Consider the following 6701-nt stretch of genomic DNA (forward strand, 5'->3'; position numbering starts at 1 on the left):
TGGGAAAGGTGGAAGACAAGGCTCAAGAGCAGGATTTCATATATGTTCTTCTCTGCACATGTGTGGATAGGAACCTGGACTTATAAGACTAAGCATTCCCCTCTGGAGCAATGATGTTGACCTCACTCAAACCCCAGTGATGGCCAGGGATGAGGGATATTGAGAGTTACAGGGCCAGCAGAATCTGAAGAGCAGAGAGTGGTTCTTGCTGCTTTAACGCAGCCCGTCTTTTGGGAAGTGCTGGCTGGGGAATTCTGGGAGTTGAAATCCATAAATCTGAACATTGCCAAGTTTGGAGAGCCTTGCCCTAGATCAGTGATGGCGAACCTTTTCGACATTGAGAGAACGTGTGTGCATGTGTGTGCTGGAGCGCCAAAAACCTGAAGACTAGCTAGCAGGTGCGCACATGCCTGTTTTGTGGCCGATTTGGGGGTTGTTTTCAGGCTGTTTGGGGGGGCATTTTTGGCCCAAAAAACAGCCTGAAAACGGCCTGGTTTTTTTGGCCATTTTCCAGGCCATTTTCTGGTGCTACGGCGCCTGCGAAGACCAGCATGCATGCCAGAAACCAGAAGAGCAGCTGGTGACGGCATATGTGCCTACAGAGAAGGCTCTGCATGCCACCTCTGACACGCGTGCCATAGATTCACCATCAAGGTCCTAGATGGAGTATCTGAATATATTTAGTTTCCTGAACAGTCTATGAAATCCCTTTTCGGTTTGAGATCTAATGAAGAGAATTATGGAAGGTGGTTTGGAAGAAGATCAGGAACTCAGTATCTGGGACAAGAGTTGGGTTGTTCAGGGCAGGTTGTCATGTCTGTGGGGAAAGCTGGGGAACTTTCTCCTAGTGTGTGTATAGGGTGGGGTTCATGGGAGGATGACAGATTGACACATTAAAAGTAGACATTCTAGTTCTGTAAGGTCTAACAGTGGTTTGCTAAAGTAGCTGGCTGGATGGGTCAAATTTTTTGGATCCTTTGAGTTGGAGGGGAAGAAAGATGGTGCTTGAAGCCTCCTTATGCCCTTTTCGACAGAATCCCAATTTGTGTGTAAAGACAGCCCCTTGCTAGTTTCATCTATTCTATGTTCCCTGGATGGCAAACCTATGGCACGCGGAGCCATTTGTCAGGGCACGCAAGGCGTTGCCCTATCAGCTGGCCAGCGCATGCGCGCACTGGCCAGCTGAGTTCAGCCTTTTTTAAAGCCATTTTTCACCCTCCCCAGGCTCCAGAGGCTTTATATGAGCCTGGGGAGGGCAGAAAGAGCCTTACCACCCACCCCCCCCTGGAGGCCCTCCGGAGGCTTCAGGAGCTTCCCTGAAGCCACTGGAGCACAAAAAAACGGCCCTATGGGCAAACCAGAAGTTCAGGAACGGACTTCCGGTTTGCTCATAGGGTCATTTTTAGTCCTCTGGAGGCTTCAGGAAAGCCTCCTGAAGGTCCCTGAAGCCTCCGGAGGGTCTCCGGGGGAGCGGGGGAGGCTGTTTTCACCAGGCTCCTATAAAGCCTCTGGAGCCTGGGTAGGGCGAAAAAAACATGCAAAAAATGGGGGGGAGTGCCTCATGCGTGCATGCACACTGGGGGGGTCACACATTGCATTATGGGTGCAGCATGCCTGCGCACAAACCCCTACTCTCCCCCTACTTATGGCACGCGAGGCAAAAAAGGTTCGCAATTGCTGCTGTATTCTATTCTGTTCATATATATATATATATATATATATATATATATATATATATATATATGTGTGTGTGTGTGTGTGTGTGTGTGTGTGTGTGTGTGTGTGTGTGTGTGTCTGTGCCTTAAAATGTCTTCTACTGTACAGCACAGTAGAGTTGCCATGGCAATGGCTTCTCAGTACACCACAAGGAGACTCCCTCTAGTACAGGATTGGGATAAATACATACCCAGGCTACACTGGTTTATCAGCTAGTTTAATATAAAATTAGCATGAAAAACTTCAGGGCCGACTGTTTCCAAGCGGTGGTCCTAGGATAATCTCTATCAAAACAGATTTCTGGAAAAGGTCTAGGCTAATTAAAAGCAAAATCCCATCTCTTAATGCTGAAAAAACGTCCTACTGGATGTCTGGTATGTCTCCAGGAAAGGGGGGGATCTCCCCCCCCCCACCTTGGTGGAAAACATCTGGCCTTCAGAGAGATGATTCCTGGAGTCTTCTGGGGATGCACCATCTCCTTCAGTTCAGTAGGTGGAGATACAAGGCCAAGAGTTATCATGCTTTCCTGTGAACAAGCCAAGGGGATCTCTGAAGTGAGGAAGTCCTTGTTTGTGGAATCAAGACAGCTTCATGGGTCATACCAGAGAGGAGTTCTTACAGAATGTCTCTTTTGAGATAAGCTGTTCATTTCCAAGGGGCCTGCAGATATCCAGGTGCGTTCACAACCAAGAAGGGACCCTCAACCTTCATTCTTCCCACTTTCAAATCCAAAGCTCAAAATTGTTCTATCCATCCCAACCTTTTAGACAGGGCTAATAATGGTAGTTGGTTTTTATTGTCTTTGTAAATTGCTTCTGTTTTTAGACAGTTAGTACCTATCTTGAATTGAGTGGTTCGAATCCCTAGCACCGTGTAACCGAGTGAGCTGCCGTTACTTGTCTCAGCTTCTGCCAACGTAGTTCAAAAGCATGTAAAAATGCAAGTAGAAAAATAGGGACCACCTTTGGTGGGAAGGTAACAGTGTTCCATGCGCCTTGGGTGTTTATTCATGCCAGCCACATGACCACGGAGATGTCTTCAGACAGCATTGGCTCTTCGGCTTAGAAACGGAGATGAGCACTGCCCCCTAGAGCCAGGAATGACCAGCACATAGGTGCGAGGGGAACCTTTACTTCTACCTTACTTGTCTTGAATGCCTGGGGGGCAGAAAGGCAGCACGGACATTGAAATAATAGGCAAACTGAATCTATAGGCATATAGGAGATGGGAATCTGAACTAATTAAGCCTTTTTCAGACCCAGCAAAGCAGCTCTTGCTTCAATTTGGAATTAAATGTCTTGGGTTCCATTTATATGGTTAGTCTAGTGCAGTGTTTCCCAACCTTGGCAATCTGAAGATGTCCGGACTTCAACTCCCAGAATTCCCCAGCCGAAGATGTCCGGACTTCAACTCCCAGAATTCCCCAGCCAGCAAATGCTGGCTGGGGAATTCTGGGAGTTGAAGTCCGGACATCTTCAAGTTGCTAAGGTTGAGAAACACTGGTCTAGTGAAAAGAAGAACTAAGGGAGACAAGATGGCAGTGTTCCAGTATTTGAGGGGCTGCCCCAGAAAGGTGGAGGGGGTCAAATTGCTCTCCAAAGCAGCTGAAGGAAGGGCAAGAAGCAATGGGTGGAAACTAATGAAGGAGAGAAGCAAACTGGAAGTAAGAAGTTTCCTAACAGAACAATTATCCATTGGAACGGCTTGCCCCCAGAAGTTGTGGGTGCTCCATCCCTGGAGGCTTTTAAGAAGAGATTGGACAGCCATTTGTCCGGAATGGTATAAGGTCTCCTTCCTGCCTGAGCAGAGGGTTGGGCTAGAAGACCTCCATGGTCCCTTTCAACTCTTGATATTCTGTTATTCAATCCAATGGGTGCAAATCTTCCAATTTTAATATGTCCTCTGTGTTTCCTCTTGAAAATCCCAACATCCTGTGGCAAGTCTGCTGGTTGAAAAACCCATTAGATCTTCCAGGGAGCTTCCCTTGTCTAGGTTGCTCCCTTCATTTTGACTGGCAGTTTCCATCAGCCACAGCCAAGCTGTTCCAGACGTGGTGCATCGGAATAGTAGTGGGGTTCTAGTTCCCTAATCTTTCTTTAAGGGTCAAATGATGCATTCTGAAGGTCTTGGGTTGAGTTCTGGCACTGCCAGATTTGGCCTGATACCACCTCTGCAGTTTATTTATTATACTTCCATTTTTGCCATTCCTCCAAAGCAACGAACAACAGAGCCCATGGTGCTCCCCTTGCATGACCTCTCCTCTCAGTGAACTAAATGGGGCTGCACTTGTCTTGGACCATCATACTACAGTGAACTTCGCATGCTGTGCTCACTTGACCGCTGCAGTTAGCTGATGGTTTAGGCAAGGGTGTCCAATCATGGCCACTTTAAAACTTACGGACTTCAACTCTCTGAATTCCCCAGATAGCATGGCTGGCTGGGGAGTTCTGGGGGTTGAAGTCCACAGTGTCAGGTTTCCAAAAGATGCCCTAATTGATTCATCAGCCTTGAGCCACATTTTAAAAAAAACCAGTCATTTATTAGGAGCACCATTTTGGCAATACCTTGTTGCAATCAGATCTGAGCCTCATTTGAATTATAGCTGAACTTTACCCCTGTTCCTTCCATCCCCTCAGTCTGTGTCACAAATCACATTCCCCAATGAAGTGCACCCCTCCCAAGCCTGCTGTAGTAAACTGAAATCCGACTCTAGCCAAAAGTATGTGTGGAATGTGCTCCCCCACTTTCCTCCCCATGGCAACTTTATGAGTTGACACACAGGTCTTAAAGTGGCCAAAGTTGGACATGCTGGGTGGGGAATTCTGGGAGTTGAAGTCCACAAGTCTTAAAGTGGCCAAGGTTGAACATCCCTGCTTTAGAGCAAAACCAGAAACTAAAGTAAACTGAATAAATATTCAGATAAACCTGTCATAAGAACACAGCTAATGTGTCACAAGACAAGAGAGACACACTAAAAGGGAACTTCAAGTCACCGAAGGTGTTGGGAATTGAATGTGTGAATCCTCTGCTCTTGCCCCATCTTAATTCAGCACCCTGAAGACTCACTCTCTGCTCTGTCCTTAACCAGCTTAGGTTAAGCTATGCCAATCTTGATCTAACTTTTTTTCTTCCTTCTTTCTCGTCATTATTTTTAACTTTGGTTACCAGACACCAGCTGTCACTTTGTCGTTCAGATGCTTCTCAATTCCTTGTTGACAGCATGCCTCAACTGCAGTCCTTCTGAAGGGAGACCTTCCTTCCTGCTTTGCAGCATCTCACCTGGCACAGAGATCTTAATCCCGGCAGACCGACTCATAGTGGCCCCCCAGAGTTTGAGTTAACAACTTCAGGGTATGTGCAGTGATGGTGTAAGAAGGTTGCTCATTCACCGCAACCTCCATTGGCTGAGCTTCGACTGCTTCCAGGTCATGAGATGATTAACATTTAGTTTACACGTGCATATGTATTTATGCACATATGTGCAGTGTGGTTTACTCTGCAGATTCAGCTTCTCTAGCTTAAACAAGCCATAGCTTGCTGTGTTGTGCAAACCACACTTATGAATCCAATAAACCATGGCTTAGGGTAACGTAACAAGTCCAGATGAAAAGGTTATCCACGCATAAGTGTCAGCCTGGAACTCAACATACTAGACCAGGGGTGTCAAACTGGTCAGAAGCGTCACGGGCAGGCCACCCCAACCCCAGCTCCGTGTATGGGAGAAATATGAAACATCACATGACTGCAACGTTTGACACCCATGTATTAGACCAAGGATGTCCAACCTTGGCAACTTCAAGACTTGTGGACTTCCAACATTGCTGGCTGGGGTATTCTGGGAGTTGAAGTCCACAAGTCTTAACGTTGCCAAGGTTGGATGCCCCTGTACTAGACTTATTTATTAAATTTAATATCCGAGCTCTAGGAGTTCAAATGTGTGTACATCGTAGCCCTGTATAATGGTAGGTAGGAATGAACTTGGAGGAAGAGTCACAGACTAGACAATGGTCAGATAAGAAACAGCTGAATCTGCAGAGTGAATGAGCAGATGTCCCTAGTTTCTTGGACCTAGGTGAATGGGGGTGGGAGGGGGGGGGAGGAGATGTACTTTCAGACTTGCAAGATTGTGTTCATGTAACCTTACAGTAAAGTAGAATTTGCTCATTGGGGCATGCTTCTTGTCTGGACTACCTCGCAGGGATAACAGGTTCTTGTGTCTGAAATGGTATAAGTTTTCCTGCTTGAGCAAGGGGCTGGACTAGAAGACCTCCAAGGTCCCTTCCAGTTCTATTGCCTTGGTTGTGTTTCTCAAGGTCATTCCCACACACCATCACAGCACACATCTCCTGACAAAAGCCATTCTGTGGGAAAGGTTGAGCTGCGAGATTTGAGTGTCCCCAGGGGTCTTCTGGGGTGGCGGGAGAACTAGAACTTGAGTCTTCCTGGTGTCTGGTCAATGGCGCATATTATGCTGTGTTTTATTTAGAGTTAATGTGTGCAAGTCACACCACAATGGCATATAAACCGTACTTGTCGATGCCTTTGTTCCAGTCAATTGTGAGTGGTTCAATAAGCCACAACAAAGTGGTAGCTCAGCATGATGTGCAAATTCTGTGTGAGCTTAGCATCGAAGCAGAGTACTTGGCCCTGATGTCATGGCCTTGATCTATCCTGTGGATTAAATTTGACAATTTGATTCTTTGATTGTGCCTTCACATCTACCCTTTATGTTGGTCACCACGATGTAAAAAAGATGTGGAAACTCTACAAAGAGTGCAGAGAAGAGCAACAAAGAGGATTAGGGGACTGGAGGCTAAAGCATATGAAGAACGGTTGCAGGAACTGGGTATGTCTAGTTTAATGAAAAGAAAGACGAGGGGAGACATGATAGCAGTGTCCCAATAACTCAGGGGCTGCCCCAAAGAAGAGGAAGTCAAGCTATTCCCCAAAGCACCTGAGGCAACTAATCAAGGAGAGAAGCAACC

Source organism: Thamnophis elegans, chromosome 13, assembly GCF_009769535.1.
Source record: "Thamnophis elegans isolate rThaEle1 chromosome 13, rThaEle1.pri, whole genome shotgun sequence".
Classification (NCBI taxonomy): domain Eukaryota; kingdom Metazoa; phylum Chordata; class Lepidosauria; order Squamata; family Colubridae; genus Thamnophis; species Thamnophis elegans.